The sequence below is a fragment of the Taudactylus pleione genome, unplaced genomic scaffold, assembly GCF_031769625.1.
Source record: "Taudactylus pleione unplaced genomic scaffold, aTauple2 ptg000481l, whole genome shotgun sequence".
Lineage (NCBI taxonomy): Eukaryota > Metazoa > Chordata > Amphibia > Anura > Myobatrachidae > Taudactylus > Taudactylus pleione.
Genome location: NW_028284883.1, coordinates 1,040,588 through 1,059,427, shown reverse-complemented (window position 1 = coordinate 1,059,427; position 18,840 = coordinate 1,040,588). Strand labels below are relative to the sequence as shown.

Genomic DNA, 18,840 nt, shown 5'->3' with positions numbered 1-18,840 from the left:
AAAAAAAAACATAAAAATGTAACAAACAAATTGTACCCTCTCTTAAGCAACCTTAAAGAAAATGTTTATGATGTGGATGATGAGCCTATTGTAATGTCTGCCATTTCCCATGCTGTGCAAATCATAGATGCTGCATCACCACAATCACGGGTGGTGCCGCCTTCTCTATCGGTAACAGCAAGGGAAGTGTTAACACACTCTGCACCCATAGAGGAAGTTGTTAATACCATACATAGCAGCAGCAGATTAAACCCCCAGCCAGGTAACCAGGTCAAAGGTAGCAGCGCTACCGGTCTGCATCCCATTCGGACATTAACTGTTCCAAATGGAAATGCAGACGCAAACGGTATAGTGCCCACGAGGGAAGTAGTAATGCATTGTCCATGGACAAGAGCAGAACTAAATTCCATCATAAATGATTTTCCCGATTCACAAAAAGAAATTAGCCAAATGTCAAAGATTTTTGAGAAATTTGGGTAGTTCACATGAGCCCACTAATAAAGATTGGCGTGTGGTGTTAAGGGCCTGTCTGCCACGCAATACCGACGTGACAAAATTTATCACGGATTGTGTATTGGATGGTGACATCCCCTTAACAGATCAAGTAAACCAAGGTAACATTTCCGGCATAGTTACTCAATTGGGTATATATTTTCCAGTAGTAGTTAACTGGAACAAAATTTTCACAATTAAACAGAAAGAGAGTGAGACTGCAGAAGATTACTGCGATCGGGCTCTGTAGGCTATCACCCAGTACACTGGGATAGAGGATATTAAAGATAGCACTCACCACCGGGGAATGATAGTCACAGTACTTGTGGACGGTCTGAAAGAGAGTTTAAAAACTCGGGTACAGACCTCACAGCCTGGCTGGCGGGGACTTACAATAGATACCCTCATAGAAACCGCCATTGAACATGATAAGAACATCTCCAAAAAGAGAGAAGCCCAGAGCGAGAAACTGATGGCTGTCAGTATACAAGCTCTGGAGGGAATGACGGTAACATCACAGCCAACAGACACGCTTTAACTTGCACACACACCCACTCTCACTAACCCCACTCAACAACAAACGCAACTCTATCCCACTAACCTGATGCAACCACAGGTCCCAGGCTATCCACCAACTTCTTATCCCCCACAATACCCTTACCCTCCCTATCCTTACCCATATCCACCACTTTTACCCTCTGCGCAAACCTCACAACACCACATGTCTTCACCCGAAACACGAACATGCTTTAACTGTAAACAAACAGGACACTTAAGTAGAAACTGCACAGTAAAAGGAGTAGAAATCCCACATCAGGGAAAATTTAGATATCCCCATAAAGGATATGCACAAAGGCCAGCAAATGTTCAACAGGCACCAGCTCCAATTGTAGCCGTAAATGCTTTATTGGAGGACGGTAGCCAACGCTAGGGGTCAGGTCATACCTGTAGTCTACAGATAGTCAGGTTAACGGGAAGTACTAGGGAAGAACCGGTCATGATGGTTGATGTAGCTGGTACTGAATATCCCTTTCTTGTAGACACAGGGGCGACCAGGTCAGTGATGAAATCTCCCGTTAATTTACAGGTGACCAACGGGACAGTACCAACAATGGGTGTAACAGGTAAAGTGGAACGTTATCCTTTAACAAAGTCCACAGAGGTTACTATTGGGCCGTTGCATACCAGACATTCTTTCCTTCTGGCTGCTGCGGCTCCTACTAACCTACTGGGCAGAGACTTGTTATGTAAGATGGGATGTGTTATATATTGCACCCCTGATGGTATATATTTAGATATCCCAGAGAGAATGGTATACGAGGTACGGGATATGTTAGACACTCCTCAAAGGATAATGTATCACTCTACAGTTTTAAATGAAACCCCATCACAAGTAGACGAAATGTTGTCCCTAATTCCAGATTCCCTTTGGACTAAGGATGGACAGGACACTGGATTAATGGCAAATGTAAGCCCTGTAATGGTAAACTTAAAAAACGGTAGGCAAGCTCCAAAAATTCCCCAGTACCCACTAAAACAGGAGGTAGAATTAGGGGTGTTTCCAATAATTGAGCGATTATTACAACAAGGAATTTTAGTCCGTACAGCTAGTGTAGCCAACAGTCCCATCTTTCTGGTGAAGAAGAGTGGTGGGAGGGGCTATAGGCTGGTACAAGACCTTAGAGGTGTTAATAAGGTAGTAGAGAGCCAATTCCCCGTAGTGCCAAATCCAGCTGTCATTTTGATGCAGATCCCACCAAATGCAACCCATTTCACTGTCATTGACCTCTGTTCTGCTTTCTTCTCTGTGCCTCTCCATCCTGACTGTCAGTATCTATTCACATTTACATACAGATGTTTACAATACACATGGACACGATTACCCCAAGGTTTCATAGACAGCCCCAGTATCTTCTCCCAGGCATTGCACGACTGTTTACAATCTTTTCAACCTGCCAATGGATCTGTTCTAATTCAATATGTGGACGATTTATTGCTATGTTCTGACTCGCTTATGTCATGTTTGAATGATACTAAACTTTTATTACTTCATCTCTCACAAACAGGACACAAGGTGGCTAAGGACAAACTACAGCCGTGCCAATCCAGAGTAAAATATTTGGGACACTGCCTAACCCAGGGGTTACGACACCTTACAACAGATAGAATACAAGCCATACACAACATGACACTGCTGCAGAATCAACAGCAAATTCGTACCTTCTTAGGAATGTGTGGATATTGCCGAATGTGGATCCCAGGTTTTTCTATTTTGGCCTTACCTTTACAGGAATTAGTCTCTTCCTCAAAGCCCGATCGTGTCATACACACAGAGGAATCAGAACAGGCTTTCCTTAATTTTAAGGATAGTCTGACAAGAGCTCCTGCATTGGGAATACCTGATTATGAAAAACCTTTTGATTTGTATTGTACGGAAGCCGATGGTTGTGCTGCAGGTGTCCTTACACAAAAACATGGTGATGCCAGTAGGCCCGTAGCATACTACAGTGCCCAATTGGACACGGTAGCAAGATCACTCCCCACTTGTTTGAGAAGTGTAGCAGCTACCGCTCTATTGGTGAGTAAAACTGAGGATGTAGTATTGGGCCATGATATGATTGTCTACACTCCCCACACTGTATCTGCTCTGCTGAACTCTGCTCAAACCAGACACGTCTCCTCAGCTAGTTTCACCAAATGGGAACTAGCCCTAATCGCTCCTGCAAATATTACTGTTAAACGTTGCAGTACGCTGAATCCAGCAACATACCTACCATATGTACAACATGATGTACAAAGGGTGGAAGGAGAAGAGTTGCTGGCGGGAGGTGAGTTCGGCAGACATAATGATATGCACGATTGTATGACATATCTGAATCAGACCTTTACTGCTAGACCTGACATACATGACACACCTTTAGAGAATGTGGATGTAACTTTTTATACGGATGGGAGTTGTCATAGACAAACAGACACAGGTGAGTTATGTACAGGTTATGCTGTTGTAAATGACACAGACATCATGGAAGCTAAACCTCTCGGTCCTCCTCACTCGGCCCAGGTGGCAGAGTTAGTAGCACTGACTAGAGCATGTGAACTGGCAGCAGGCAAATCTGCTAACATTTACACTGATTCGAGGTACACATTCGGGGTAGTGCACAATTTTGGGGCTCTATGGTGTCTGAGAAATTTTATGACAGCAGCAGGCACACCAGTTGCACACTCCCAACACATAAAACATCTCTTAGAAGCAATCCAACTGCCCAAGGCAGTGGCAGTAATTAAATGTAAAGCCCACACATGTGAGGATGACCCGGTGTCATTGGGCAACAACAGAGCCGATGAAGCTGCAAAATGGGCAGCAGGATTAAAAATGTTTTCTTCAACTGAAACAATTATGTCATTCCAAACCGTTGACATGCTAAAATTAATTGAGATGCAAAATTTGTGTTCAATTCAGGAAAAATCCATTTGGAAGTCCAAGGGGTGTGGGTAAGAGTCCTCTGGGCTCTGGAGGGACGGACATGGTAAACCAGTAGCCCCAAAGGCATATTACCCCTGCATGGCTGAGGCAGCACACGGTCTGACTCACCTGGGTAAACAGGGTATGTGCAAGTTGGTGAGAGCATACTGGTGCGCACCAGGTTTTTCTTCACAAGCAGAGAAGATAGCAATGTCCTGTCTGACCTGCTTGAGAAAGAACATAGGGAAAGCGATCCCTACCGAACCGTCCCACATTCCACTGACTGATGGACCTTTCCAGGTGATACAAATTGATTTCATCCAATTACCACCCTGCAGGAACCTTAAGTATGTACTAGTGTGCACAGACGTATTTTCTAACTGGGTTGAGGCCTATCCAGTGGCCACTAATACTGCTGCATTTACTGCCAAGAAAATAGTTCGGGAATTTGTATGCAGGTATGGTATCCCTAGAATCATCGAGAGTGATAGGGGTACCCATTTCACAGGTGATGTTTTCCAAAATATGTGTAAGCTGATGGGTATTAATAGCCGACTTCACACCCCCTACCGACCGCAAGCCAGTGCCAAGGTAGAGAGGATGAACTGGACTATTAAAAATAAGCTAAGTAAAATCATGGCAGAGACTGGACTAGGATGGCCAGAAGCATTACCCTTGGTCCTACATAGCATAAGGACCACTCCTAGACCTCCTCTGAATCTGTCCCCATTTGAAATTTTGTCCGGTAGACAACCTCATTTGATTATAAGTCCACAGGAAGATCTAAAGGGTAACAACGAGGTAACTGTAAAGTATCCTAAATCAATGAGTAGGCAGTTAAAGCAACAGCAGCAGAAACTGAAATTGTTGTCTAATGATATACCTGAAACTAACTGTCATGATGTTGAACCAGGAGAATATGTAATGATCAGAAATTTCTTGCATTAAGGTTGTTTGACTGACCGGTGGGAAAGTCCATACCAGGTGCTGCTGACGAGTACTACATCTTTGAAGGTGGCCGAGAGAGATACCTGGGTCCATTCAACTCACTGCAAAAAGGTCAATCAACCGGTGGAGAAACAAGTTGGAGACAATGCTGATAGTGTGGACCTGTCACTCGCGAGCTTGTTCCGGGAGGATTGAAAAGGTCGTAGTGAGATACCTGAACCGAGAGAAATTTTGCAGGACCTGTTGTTAAAATGGACAGGCCTGCTGTGTTCATTTTCATATTTTCTTTTAGAGTGTTCACCATTCTGGTCAGTCCAGGGATATCCAGTGTCTGTGATGGGGGACCGATTGAGGAAACGGGAGCTGATGGCAGTGCCGATGGAGTGGAGACAGGAGGAGTGCAATGCCAATCAGGGGAGTGTCTTTCCAATCTTAGTACTGTTATTGTTAAAAGAGCTATCATTCCGGATACTCGGGGAAGGTGTGGAGGGTTATCGTCTGAGGATTCCTGTATTTGTGAGCTTTGTGGGTCCCTAGTTGATGAGAACTGTATCCAACGGTGCCAACCAAAATATAATCCGTACTGGGGAGGGTATCCTTTAGAGGATTATCACAGCATGGTAGGCAAAGTGTTAAATCAAACTGATTGCTTGGTGTGTTCACATGTGCCCCAGGGACAGCATAACGTAGGGTTGGTGCAATTTCCGCTGAATACCACGGAAATTTTAGAATTGCAAAAAGGGAAAACATTGGATGGAAAATTCCTCTCATCCAAACGACCTCATTTCAAACTCTATCAATTTCAAGTAGATAGATCACTTTTGTGTTTGAACATAACCAACCCCAATAAACCCAGAGGTTGGGAAATGACGGGGAATAATCAGACGATGACCTTCTCACAAAAAGCTGATAATGAATCCATAAACTATGATCTGCTACGCTCAATTAAATCCAGTGGGAAACATTTTAGGTACCGGTATACATTGAGTTCCACCAAAGAAATGATTGGTAAAGTACCAGATGGTTATTGTGCTAAAATAATACAACCAGAAACTTGCATATACCAGATGGAAGAGCCTGAGATAGGATTGTTTGCAAGAGAAATGTGTTTAATGATAATGATGCATACCATTCCTTATGTTCTCCCTGATAATGTATATTTTATATGTGGAAGAAAAGCGTATAAATGGCTCTCCCTGAGTTCCGATGGTTTGTGTTACCTGGGAAGAGTAGTCCCAGAAGTTATGACCCTCACACATGTCGAAATGCTGAGTATACATAAAAACACACCGTCACCATATCTTCACACTCAATATGAACACAGAGGCAAGAGAAATATGATACCTGGTGATATGCATAAAGCCGCTCAGTTAATCAGTGAGACAACTGGCTTCCAAGCCCTGGATCCCACCAGAATTACGAGGGGTACATTAAATTTTAGATATATCCAAGAACTTGCTAAATTAATAGATAATATCACCGAGATGTACGATGACACATTCAGGTACACAGGGAGAGAATTGCAAGCGTACAAGAAAGAACTGGTGCAACAAAGGCTAGTGTTGAATTATTTAACCGCTGTTACTGGAGGGTATTGCATAACATTGGCCACTCAATTTGGAGTAAAATGTTGCACCTATGTCACCAATGATACCAGCGACCCTAAGGAGGTGATAGACCGGAAGATGGATGAAATTCTGCAGCTAAAGTGGGAATTTCGCAAGAACCATAATGCTTCAGTGGCTGAAGTAGGGGAAAAGATAGAAGGATGGGTGTCATGGCTGAACCCAGTGAAATGGTTCTCGGGTCTAGGGGAATGGGTCTAGGAAGTGATCGCCAGCATAGGCAAATTCTTGATCCTTATACTGATTGTCATCATAGTAATTGGCATATGCGTCCTGTGTGTTCCTATTGTGTTGAAGTGTGGAAAATGTAAAAACAGAGTGAAACGAAGGAATGAAACTGTGATGGTGGTTAGAAATGATAATATGTATACCGAGGTAGATACAGAACTGCATTACAACCCTGAGCTAGGAAGTACCATCATTTAAATGTATAATATTTAGACATGCATAGAGGATATTATTGAAATGTTATTTATAGAACACCCAGAAAATGTAAAGTCTCAAATTCCCCTTCAAGACTGCTGTTATAAGACTGGTGCATTCCCACACCTGTCACATGATTTCCGAAGATCCGCGGTGTGCGTATAATAGTACTTTTATGTCCCCACCCAGAGACACATTATTGATGGATTAAGAACCACCTTGTGCCATCCCATAATAACACAAAATAATAAATAAATGTAAGCCTAAATTAAATCCTAATAGCAGATTGTGATAGCATGTTGTTTGCTATCAAAGGGTGGACTGTCGAAGCTGAATAATTGGCTGAGACAAGTTCAGTTTAAAATTTAATCGCGACAACGCCATTTTGCGACTGGCCTCAAGACACCATCTTGTGAATGGCAGAAAGACTCCATTTTAGAAAAGAAAGCTTACACAAGCGCCATTTTGTCAAAAATACATAGTACACAATCCACAGTGCAAAATTGCTAAAAGTAGCAATTTTGCTACTCACAACGCAAAGTTGCTAAACAGTAGCACGAACAGCTTTTTCACAATCTTCCCCAAACACCTACCGACGGTGTTTAGCAGACATAAAATAACTTTGCAACACATTAAAATGACCACAAACATATTTGAGCAGTAGCAAAGTAGTGGTGTTTTCCCCTACATTCAAATTAACACATACGCGATGTAGCAAAAAGTAGCAAATTAGTGGTGTTTTCCCTGCACTTCATGTTAAACATAGGACAACGCAAAATAGCTATTTAGACGCACAGCCAGCTTTTTAGTGATCTTTCCAAAACCCATACTGGCATGCTCACACACATACACAGAAGCCTTTCCAACTTAGTGCTGGTCGCTAAGTGCCCCACAGACCCTCAAACGCACAACACAATTTAATGTAATTTCTCCCCGCATACACATTTAAAAGCAATGGTCCCGCAGCATGAAAGGAATTATTATTATTTGGTTTAATCGCAATGTCTGCATATGAAGAAATGAATGTTTTCTGTAACTATGGTTTAGTAATTGGCAAATGGACCGTGATTGGTGCTGTACTGATCTACTTTTTTCCCACAGCGTTCCGGTGGCATCGGTGAGGAGATCAGAACATGCGGCTATGAAATATGAATGATAGAGAGAATAACTCCTTGAAATGTTGTATGCCATAGTTTAGACTAGATTTATTATGCAGCGGGAAAGTGGACACAATCAGGTTGTTAGAGGCTGGTTTGAGTCTTTGCACTGACCTATGAATTGTACCGTAACGGAAGAAGCAAGAAGAGGAACCAATGAGAACCTGCTAACGTATTCTATTGTATTGCTTATCCCAGTACGGGTATATATGTGGGTGCTCTGAAATGAGATGCCAGTCTGCGGTGGTCCTGTTATGCTGTTTCGACGAAGGTTTCATTACTGATGCCGGTATCTGGTCCCAGAGCGCACGCGTATGTATTGACTGTACCTAATGACCTAATGTTTGTACAATTTAGTTAGCGCTCATTGTTAGATCATAGCGTGGTAACATCTGTACTTTTACCTGAATAATAATCTTTAGCGTGTTGGACTGCAAATTCCACTGTCTTAGAGTCTTATTAATGGTATATTTAAAACACAGCGCTAATTAGCGACACCTTATGGTTTTAGGAGGTATAGGCAGGTTTTGTCTTAGAGGATCTAGGCAGGTGAATCTTAGAGGTTTATAGGCAGGAATGTACTAAAGGTTAATTGTACGATTCAACAGTGGATATTCATGCTCAAAACCCTGACACCCAGAGGACTCAACATTGACAACGAAGTCAAATCCGTCATCACAAAATAATCTCTTACACCCCCTCAAATGTACACAAACCCCTCCATCTTCTGCCCCACTAGTGTACATCCTCCACACATCCCACAATCTCCACATCCTAATCCGACCCACCACCCCCACACATCACCCATACAAAGCCACCCAACCTCTGCTCCCTCAACCCCCTCCCCTTCCACAACATTTGATACACACTGACCCCATACACCCCACCCCTCGCAACGCCCCCCTCCCAACCCCTATATCCACACACCCACCATCATACGTACATCCACCCACCTCCCCTACCATACCCAATCCAATATGACCACCCACCCTTCTAACCTCAGGCCCTCATACCCACACACCATGACAGACAGAGACACCACACACACCAACACAAACCCATTCTTATTCTACCAACACACACCCACAAACATCTGACCAGCACCCAATTCCCAATTGCCACAAACCACCTCATCTCCACCCATCCTCATTACCAACCATACCAACATCACCCCACATTACCCCTCACGGCCATTGCACCACACCATAACCACCCCCCTCCCTGTAAACACATTCAGCAGCCTGTTCAACACACACCCATGGTAGATACTCTCATTCTGCTCACACAACACCCCCTCCCCCGTACGCACACCTACAGCCCGTTCCATACACACCCATGACAAGTTACTCCCATCCTGCCTGCACAACAGCTGCCCATGCCACAGACATGATGCACACCACTCATCAGGGAACCCAGCCCCAACACTGTCAACTGATGCATCACACGTCACCTAGCAACAGCACACAACTGCCTACTCACACACCCACCACGCCCCCATCCCTATTGGCCAGACTCCATCCCACAAAAAATTGTAGCCACTTCCCCCCACACACCTGCACTGCATCATCACTACAAACATGTCATGCTACAAGTTTATAGAGTTACTGGTTTTCAAGGCCCACCTAATAGAGGAATCGTGATTAGCCATACGTTGACAAAATGGGCGAATTGTTTTGCCCATATAGACCAGTGAGCAGGGACATGTTAGTATAAAAATAACATAGTCTGACATACAGGTCAGTAAATACTTAATGTTCACATTATGACCATTATGTGTATATGAAAAGAAGCTTCCTGTATTCATACTTCTACAAGTCATGCAATTTAAACAGCGGATGCAGCCTATCTTTGTGGTGGATAACCAGCAATCATTATATTCCTTTATTGACATGTTTGGACACATCAACATATCTCTCAAATTAAGTCCTCTCCGATATGCAATTATCAGTTTCTTGGGGAGAAATTTACCCAAAGTGGTGTCAGTAGTTACTAGATCCCAATTTTTCTTAATAGCTGTCCTTGTAGCATAGCTGCTAGTTTCAAAAATAGTCAAAAAAACAAAGTTCTTATCTTTTTGTTACGGTCTCTAGCTATACCTTTAAAGTTGCCGTTAGAGTCCAGATAGAAAGGAAGTAGATGTCAGAACTGGAGTTCCTAAGAAGGCCGGTGATGGAACAAATGATGCGGGGAGAGATGAGAATCTGGTTGTTGCCATCTTTAAGAACCGATAATGCGGCTAATGCTGATGGTGCAGCCACTGGGCCGATGGTGTGGCTAATGAGCCAATGAAAGTGGCCAATGGGCCGATGTTGCGGCTGGTGAGCCGATGTTGTGAACGGTGGGTCGATGTTGCAGCCAGTGGGCCGATGATGCGGCAAATAAGCCGAAGATGAAGGCCAACGGGCCTAAGTTGTGGTTGGTGAGCCAATGTTGTGACCAGTCGGTTGATGTTGCAGCCAATGGGCCGATGAGGCGGCTAATAAGCCAATGAAGAAGGCCAATGGGCCTAAGTTGTGGCTGGTGAGCTGATGTTGTGACCATTCGGTCGATGTTGCGGCCAATGGGCCGATGATGCGGCTAATAAGCCGATGATGACTGCGACTGGACCAATGGTATGGCTGATGGTGCTGGAAAGCGATGGGCGCTGCAGCTTCAGGAGCGGATGACAGCACGAGGATGCAGGAGCTGTGATGATAGCCGATATCCTGGAGGCGCTGCTGGTACTGCGGCAGCTGAGTGCCGATGATAGAACCGAGTACAGATGGAGGCTGGAATGGCAGCGCTGCAGGAGTTGCTGGGGGAGTCAGTCAGGAAGCTGAGTACTCCCTCAGTGTCAGCCGACAGTAGACAACAGCTGGTGCTGCAGCTAGGAGAGCTGGAGTCAGCACGAGGGCGGCCGAGAGGAAGTGTGTCCTGGAGCAGCCAAGCAGCTAACAGACAATAAATACCCACAACCCATCCCACATGCAATTTACAAACATACATATAAACACAGACATGGATATATATTCGCTATATTGGTCACAAGATGGACTATGGATCAGGTGATTGCAGCTGCTTCCGGCAGCATGCGGTTCACCTGCGGGTCGGCGCTGGTGTTTGGAATTGCGGTGAGTGGAACAATAATTAAATATATATAACCACTGGATACTGGACAGTGGCGTAAGTTCATCCCAGACGCCCGGAGGCAAGTTATAATTTGGTGCCCCCCGTCACAGCCGCTGACACTGTAATGTAGCAATTCTCATGCAGACAGACTATAGATAGACAAAGGCAGCGGCTGATGGTCTGACATGGAGCTCTCCACTAGTGTATGGTGGCTTCTAAGGTGCCGGGAAGGGCCATGACGGTACATTCCAGGTACATAGTTACAGTCCTAAGTGGGGTGAATATGTTGTGGACAATGGAGGAGGTGCCCCCTTCATAGCTGGAGCCCGGCGGCAGGCGCCTCCATTGTCTCCCATAGTTCTGCCCCTGATACTGGATGTCTTAGATATGGAATGTGACTTAATGCATTGATATGCTACACCGTTACATCCAGATTTTGATCTATTTCCATGTCTGTGTCTATATGTATGTTTGTCAATTGCATGTTGGATTTTGTGGGCTGCTGCAGCATCCTCATACTTAGTTCATATATGGGACTTAGTCAATATGTTGATTGTTTTATTTAAACATGGACAAAGTTTTCCATATGTATGCATTAATGAGTCTGCTGCTAATACTGCTGCTTAATGAAATCACTGCTGTTTGATCATGATTAAGGATATCTAGATCATCTGTGCTGTTAATGGATCACGTCCAGGACATCTACATCATTTTTGCACTTTATCTGTGACAAATGCTGCTAAATGTAACCACGGTTATCTTAATTTTAGCTACATAGAAGCGGTGCATATACGAATGAGTTGGCTATTTTACAACACATTGTAAATTTCACTGTGTTCTATGATCAGTCATTATCCATAAATTTGCAATTGCAATTTATAGGTGGTCATACATTAATTCAGCTGGCAGTATTTGAGCTGCTGCTGTGCTAAAATGACGACACAAGCGACTGCAGAGGAGGGTGATGGTCTGATTCTTTTGCAGATTGGCGAAATGTTAACTTTTTCTGATTCAGATGCGGAGGCTGTATTATTCAAAAATACTTTTAAGGAAACAGTGGGAGATGAGTGTGTGGAAGATTTATATCACAGATTATTGAAATTTAAGAAAAGGGAGGTTGACTTTTTGTTACACGGTACTACACTCTCTGACTACTACCGTGATAAGAAGATCCCAAGGGGTTTTCGTGTCACTAATATTCCCACGATAGGACACAATAACAGCTCCTTTTGTCGTCACTGGGTGGCTGTTTTAAAGAAGTTTTCCATGGACTTAATTCTCCTTGTAATTGAAGAGGCCTCAAAAGAGCTTGCCAATGTACGTCAAAAAATGATAGATTTAGAAACCTGGTCTATCTACCAACTGGTATGAGAAAGGTAATACCAACATGGATGCTTACCGTAAAGAGCTGATTAAATATAAGAAAAATAAGCTCATGACTGTAGAAAGAGATTATATGGAGCACAATGTATACCCATGGACAATGGGGAAGACCAGACAGAGGAGGAGGCAGGAGGGGTTCCACCGCTACAAATCAAGGAGATACCCTTTGGACAGTGAGCCCTCTTCTGGTGAAGTGTCTACGCAGAGTGAGGGTGAGTCAGCACCAGGCACTTCAAGTCAAAAGCCCCCTTTAGGGGTTACCACCCACACCAGGGGTGTGGAAGGATATGTGCCAAGACCCATCATGGTGGGCAAGGAAAGAGGGAGAAGAAAGTACAATCGGTGGACTTGATCATCAATTTATCCTCCCATGAGCTCATGCCATTGGAGATATTCTTACTCAATAAAGGACTTTCATATGTTCCATCTGCAAATTTTGAGGCGTTCGAGTAGTCAGTGGACCTTTGGAAGCATCAAAGGAATCTGAAACTTAAAGGATCATTTTATAATAGGCCAGGTACACTCCAACTGACCCCCTCTATTCATCCATTAAAGAAAAAATCAGTTTTTGACACACACTCTCAAAATCCATCAACCTAAAGTTATATACGCATGCTTGATCAGACTGCATTGGTATCAGTGAAATGCAATAAAAATATTCCTAAGAATCTCTCTAAGGAGGAATTTCTGGCCCTTAAGCAATTAAGAGATTGTGCGTCATTTGTGATATGACCAGCTGATAAAGGTGGGGCCATTGTCCTCCTTGCATATATAGAAGAAATCATGAGGCAATTGGGCGATGGTGCAGTATATAAGAAACTTGATCAGGATCCTACCATGTCCTTCAAGAAGGAAATTGATGCCATTGTAGTTAGAGCATATCAAAATGGCGTTATTGATATTGGGACATTGGAAGCCCTTACTTGTGATTTCCCCAAAACACCTTTGTTATACACTCTGTCGAAGGTGCATAATCACCCAACAAATCCACCCGGCCACCCGATTATTGCGGCCTGAGGTTCACTTATGCAGAACATTACTAAGTACCTTGACTCTTTTTTGCAGCCAGTCATACAGCATTGTGAGACCTTTCTCAGGGATACTACTGATCTATTAAACAAATTGCAAGCATGTGATAACTTGTCTGATACATTGCTGTTATGTGTGGTAGATGTGGTGAGCCTATACACCAGCATACCTCATGGGCAGGGCCTGGAAGCTGTACGTAACCAAATTGTGAATAACGAGCAGTACAATGGCCCAGATTTGGATGTTTTTATGTTGTTGTTGAGCAAAACTCTGACTATGAACAATTTCTACTTCAATGGTGAGCACTTTTTACAACTCAAAGGCTGCGCAATGGGCTTGAATGTGGCCCCTGCGTTTGCCAATACCTACATGTTCGCCATTGAAGATAGATTATTCTTGGGCAACCCCATGTTTGGAGGAAGAATTGTGATGTTTAAGAGATACATAGATGACATATTGATTCTTTGGAATGGGTCGGTTGGTGAATTTGGACATTAGATGGATGCTATTAAATTAATGGATGACCACATTAACTTTACTTATGAATGTAGTAAATCACAGGTTCATTATTTAGATGTCCAGATTGAGTACATTGACAATAAGTTGGTGACGAGCATTTATACTAAACCCACTGACAGGAATACTCTTCTCCATGCACACAGTAATCATCCCATACTGATGAAGAAGGGGTTGCCCTTCTCATAGTTTTTACATGTGAGAAGAATCACCAGTGATGAGCACACTGTAGTAGAGCAGATTGATGGTATGATTCAGAAATTCCTTCAGAGGGGATACACGGCCTCTGAGCTAGAGTTGGCCAAAAAGAAGGCTATGTCCATACCACGAGAGACAATATCTAATTTCGAAAGATCACCCTAAGAAGAAGATTATTCCATTTGTTAATACATATTCATACCAGAGTAAAGCGATAGGACATGCAGCCAAGAAATTTTGGCCCTTCCTTAAAACTGACAAAAATTTGCCTTTTTCAAGACACAGAGGTTCTGAATTGTTATAGGAGAGGCCGTAATCTAAAAGACTCTCTTCATATTAAATGACATCAATGACGACGGACGATCCCGTCCGAGTCATTTCATGTCTACGTTGAATGGATGTTATAAATGTACAGGTTGCACTACTTGTGGACATTTAGAAACTGGTCCACATACTGTATCACTCATCCTCATTCAGGCTTTAAAACTCCAATTACACACATTCTTACTTGTTCTAATAAGTATGTGATTTATGTGATCAAGTGCCCATGCAGGCTCGCCTATGTAGGCAAAACAATCTGTACATTTAAAAAGAGGGCAGCCCAGCATAGGTCTGCAATTCAGTTAGCTTTGCAGGGCAGAGATATGGACCAGCCGATTGCTAGGCACTTTCGGGACGCCAAACACTCATTAGCAACTCTGAGTAATAGGGGTGGAACATGGTCCACTAACTTAACAAAAGGTGGTGATTGGGATAATTTATTACTGAGGTTGGAATCCCGTTGGATATTCAAACTTAACATGTTGCCGCCAAATGGTCTCAATGAGACAATTAGTTATACAACTTTTTTCATAGAGAGTTAAATTGAATACAGTATGCATTTCTGCAGTAACGTTTTTGTTACTTAACGGGTGCTTTTTGGTGCCGCTATAGTATAGGGAATATTCTGGCAAGGTTAGAGTATCTCACAGTGTATGTTTAATTATGAGGGGTGTTTTTGGACTCCCCAGTAGGTCATGGGTGACGTAGCTCAGCAGGACAGGTTTACAGGACTGGACCTGATATGCATTTACTTCTATGACAGAGATTACGGTAGCATGGTCCTATTTCATTGCCACGGATGATGTATGTTTACTTTTAGGCTGTGGTTATGGACATGAGGCGGATATTAGTTATCAGAAGCACAGGCACTAATGCATTTCTGATGCCTGAATATGGATCATTATTCATATGTTTATGTGACTGTTTCCCTATGTATTGTGATGCTGTGTTATTTATATGTTATGTATTTAATGTCCACATGGGGGAGCACTATTTTTGTGATTTGGTTACCATGACACCAAGCCGATCTCCATGCTTTCCGGCTTGCAGTGGACGTCATGACACCCACAGCCGGAAGCAGGGCGGCTGGTGCCGCAGTGTACAAGACTGATTATGAGCACTATATAGGTGAGTTGATGCATTATGTATTTTATCCTTGAAAAAAGATATATTAAACATCTGAAACGGCTGTGTGCGGCATTCATTTATTTGCAAGTCCATGGAGTGCTGCTGTCTATTATATATATATATATATATATATATACACATATACATATATATATACACATATCATGTTCCTGTGTTTCTTACAATTAAAACACTTGTTTTACTGCATTTGTTATCCTCTGCTCCAGTTAGTATGTGGTTATAAATATGATTGTACTATAATTGAAACACATATGGTGCTGCTGAGATCACAACGTATCCTCTTAGTGCATACCACCACTAAAATATAATACTATTCTTTGGTAGGTAACATATTTAACATTGGAGTACAATATAGAACACAGTATTCTATTTTGCTGAATATATCCCTTATGTGGATTGATTACATCATTAAGCATAATAACCAACATTTGCACTGCCTAATATTATAATCATAACAACTTTTTTTGTCTCTTAATATGGATAGATACAGTCAGTACAACCTCTATATACAGTATTTCAGTTGCATCCATGGTAATACAAGAAAGGTTTACAGTAATCCACTCAGCCCATATTTAGGTACCTATTCACCTTATAATGATTTTTGCTATTGTATACAAAAGTGTGTATTGTGTTAACCAATTTGGCAAGTCAGTGTTAAATGCATGATATATGGGTTTCCTGTAACCGTACCTGCAATCCAGTTAGGTGCGAGTTGGATTGTGCAAACAGTTCTCACGGCCAACTCACACTACAAAGTACAGATGCAATCCATTACCAAACTCACATTTTTTTCAGAGGAAAATTGCAATTTTTTGTGCGCAACCCTTGAGGGTTTGAGGTGGTAGGGAAAATCTTTATTCTAAGATAAAAATTAAGGACTACAGTGCATATACCCTTGGATACCTCTTCCCTTAAATGACTAATTAGGCATTTACAAGTTTTCAATTAGCTTAATTGGCCCAATAATTATGACACTTTTGGGTGTTAAAAAATTAGACTCAAATCAAAACCTCCATCACTTTCCTTATGTCCACTGACAGCCTTCTATATGGTCCAACGAAAGTGTCACTTTTTTGTGGTCCAAGATTTGTAGTCCACTGTATCATTCACTTCTCCCTACTCATGTAGTTTGAAAATTAGCAGACCCTGACTGTAACTAGCACGAGCTGGCATTTCTAATTGGATTTCGTGTTTCTTGGGAGCGAGCATTCGGGAAAAGTGTGCGAGTTTTAAGTAACAAACTCACACTTGCAAACTCACAACTATTTGCATTGACCCCTTAGGGCTGTATTTACTAAAATTCACAGTGTGGTAGTAGTGTGAAATTTCCGACTAAACTTGCATTGCAAATTTAGTAAATATCATCCGTATGCAGGGACAGAGGTTGTGATAAAGCTCTTTACCTGCGAATCACCCTTCACATACTTTTCAATGTATTTTCTGCAATAACTACAGCAAGTATGTGTCCGCACATGCACCGCCAGCTGCTGCACCCCCACCACTGTGATTGCCCCCCCAGCAATTACACACACATCACCACCCTGTGACCCCCCTTCCCCCAATTTCCACTTGCCTCCAGTGATCGGTGATACGGTGATGTCCTCTGGGGCTCTGATCAGTTGGTCTGCCAGCTACTAAACTGTCACCCTTCTCAGCTGTTATATGCAGCAGCTGACCAGGGTCACAGTGCAGGAGGCGGGGGACCAGCTGACTGGAGCCCCAGAGGACATCACCAGAACATCGATCACTGGCCCTGGAATCAGGTAAGTGTTTTCTATCTTAACTTTTTTTTTGCAATGATTTAGAACACACAGCTGATCAATGGGGCCCAGATCCCGACTCTGCTCTGTCTGTTAGATCCTGGATAACGCCATCTCCAGGTTGTGTTATTATTCAGGGCTTCCCCCCGGTATTTTTTCACAATTTATTTTTTAGTAAATCTCAACCAGATCGCATTTCCCATTACAATTATGAAAAATGTTATCTGCTTACTAAAAATATGGGAAAATTAGGGTTTGAAGTATAATTTTACAATTCTACTCCAATTGCCCTTTAGAAAATGTATGTGATACTAAAATAATGTGAAAAAGGAGTGCAAACACCCATTTTCACTTTATTTTAGTTAAAATAATGTTAATTAAGAGAGCCCTTAGTGCAAAAACTACTTACATAAATATAGTGGTGATTGTACTTTATTTGGATTAACTTTACTCCTAAAGAATCACCCACAGTGTCATAAAGAGCACTTACTAAGCTACTATAAAAGAATTAACAAACTGTAACAGTCACTAAAATAAGATCACATAATTTAGTCATGTGGAACCCTTTTTTCACAGAAAAGATCGATCAGCCCACAATAATTGCTGCAGAGAATTATTTGATAACATTGTATCAGTTTAACAACAAAGACCGAAATGAAATACTTGGGGGCCACTTTATCATACCGAGCATTCATAAAATTATGCAAAAACTGAATTTTCTGTATAAATCTATCTATCACCGCTGGGATCGGGAAGAATTACTGCAGGAATAATGTCTGGTGGCTCAAATCCAGATGCTGGAAGACCAGCAATAGTGGAGATCCTGACAGGTAAGTATATTAACTATATCTAACCCTCTCCCCCCAATCCTAACCCTCCCTTAGGGGTGACTAACCCTAACCTCCCCCCTAGTGCTTAATCCTAACACTCCCTGTAAGTGCCTAAACCTACCCCCCCTCATTGCAGCCTAAACCTAACACTTCAGGGGGGTGCCTAACCCTAACCCCCTTTCTCTAGCCTAACCATAACCCTCCGGGGATGGTTCCTAACCCTAAGTCCCCCCCGTGAGCCCCTAACCTAAACCACCCTCCCCCCCGCTGCTGACCATGCCAGCCGCCTGGCTTACCTTCATTTGGTATGCCATGCGTTGGGTTCCCGGCATTGGGATAATGATAGGTGTTGGGATTTCAATGCCTATCATTAGTCCACTGTCAGGATTGCACAGTCGGGAAGCCGGTGGTTGACATTGACAGTCGGCTTCCTGACTG

The 18,840-nt window shown here is 42.8% G+C and overlaps 1 protein-coding gene across 1 annotated transcript in view; it reads right to left on the bottom strand.

The window, feature by feature from the left end:
* LOC148502826 (cytochrome P450 2F2-like) overlaps nt 1-18,840 on the bottom strand; it is a 79,461-nt gene that overhangs the window by 16,277 nt on the left and 44,344 nt on the right. The window lies entirely within an intron of this gene.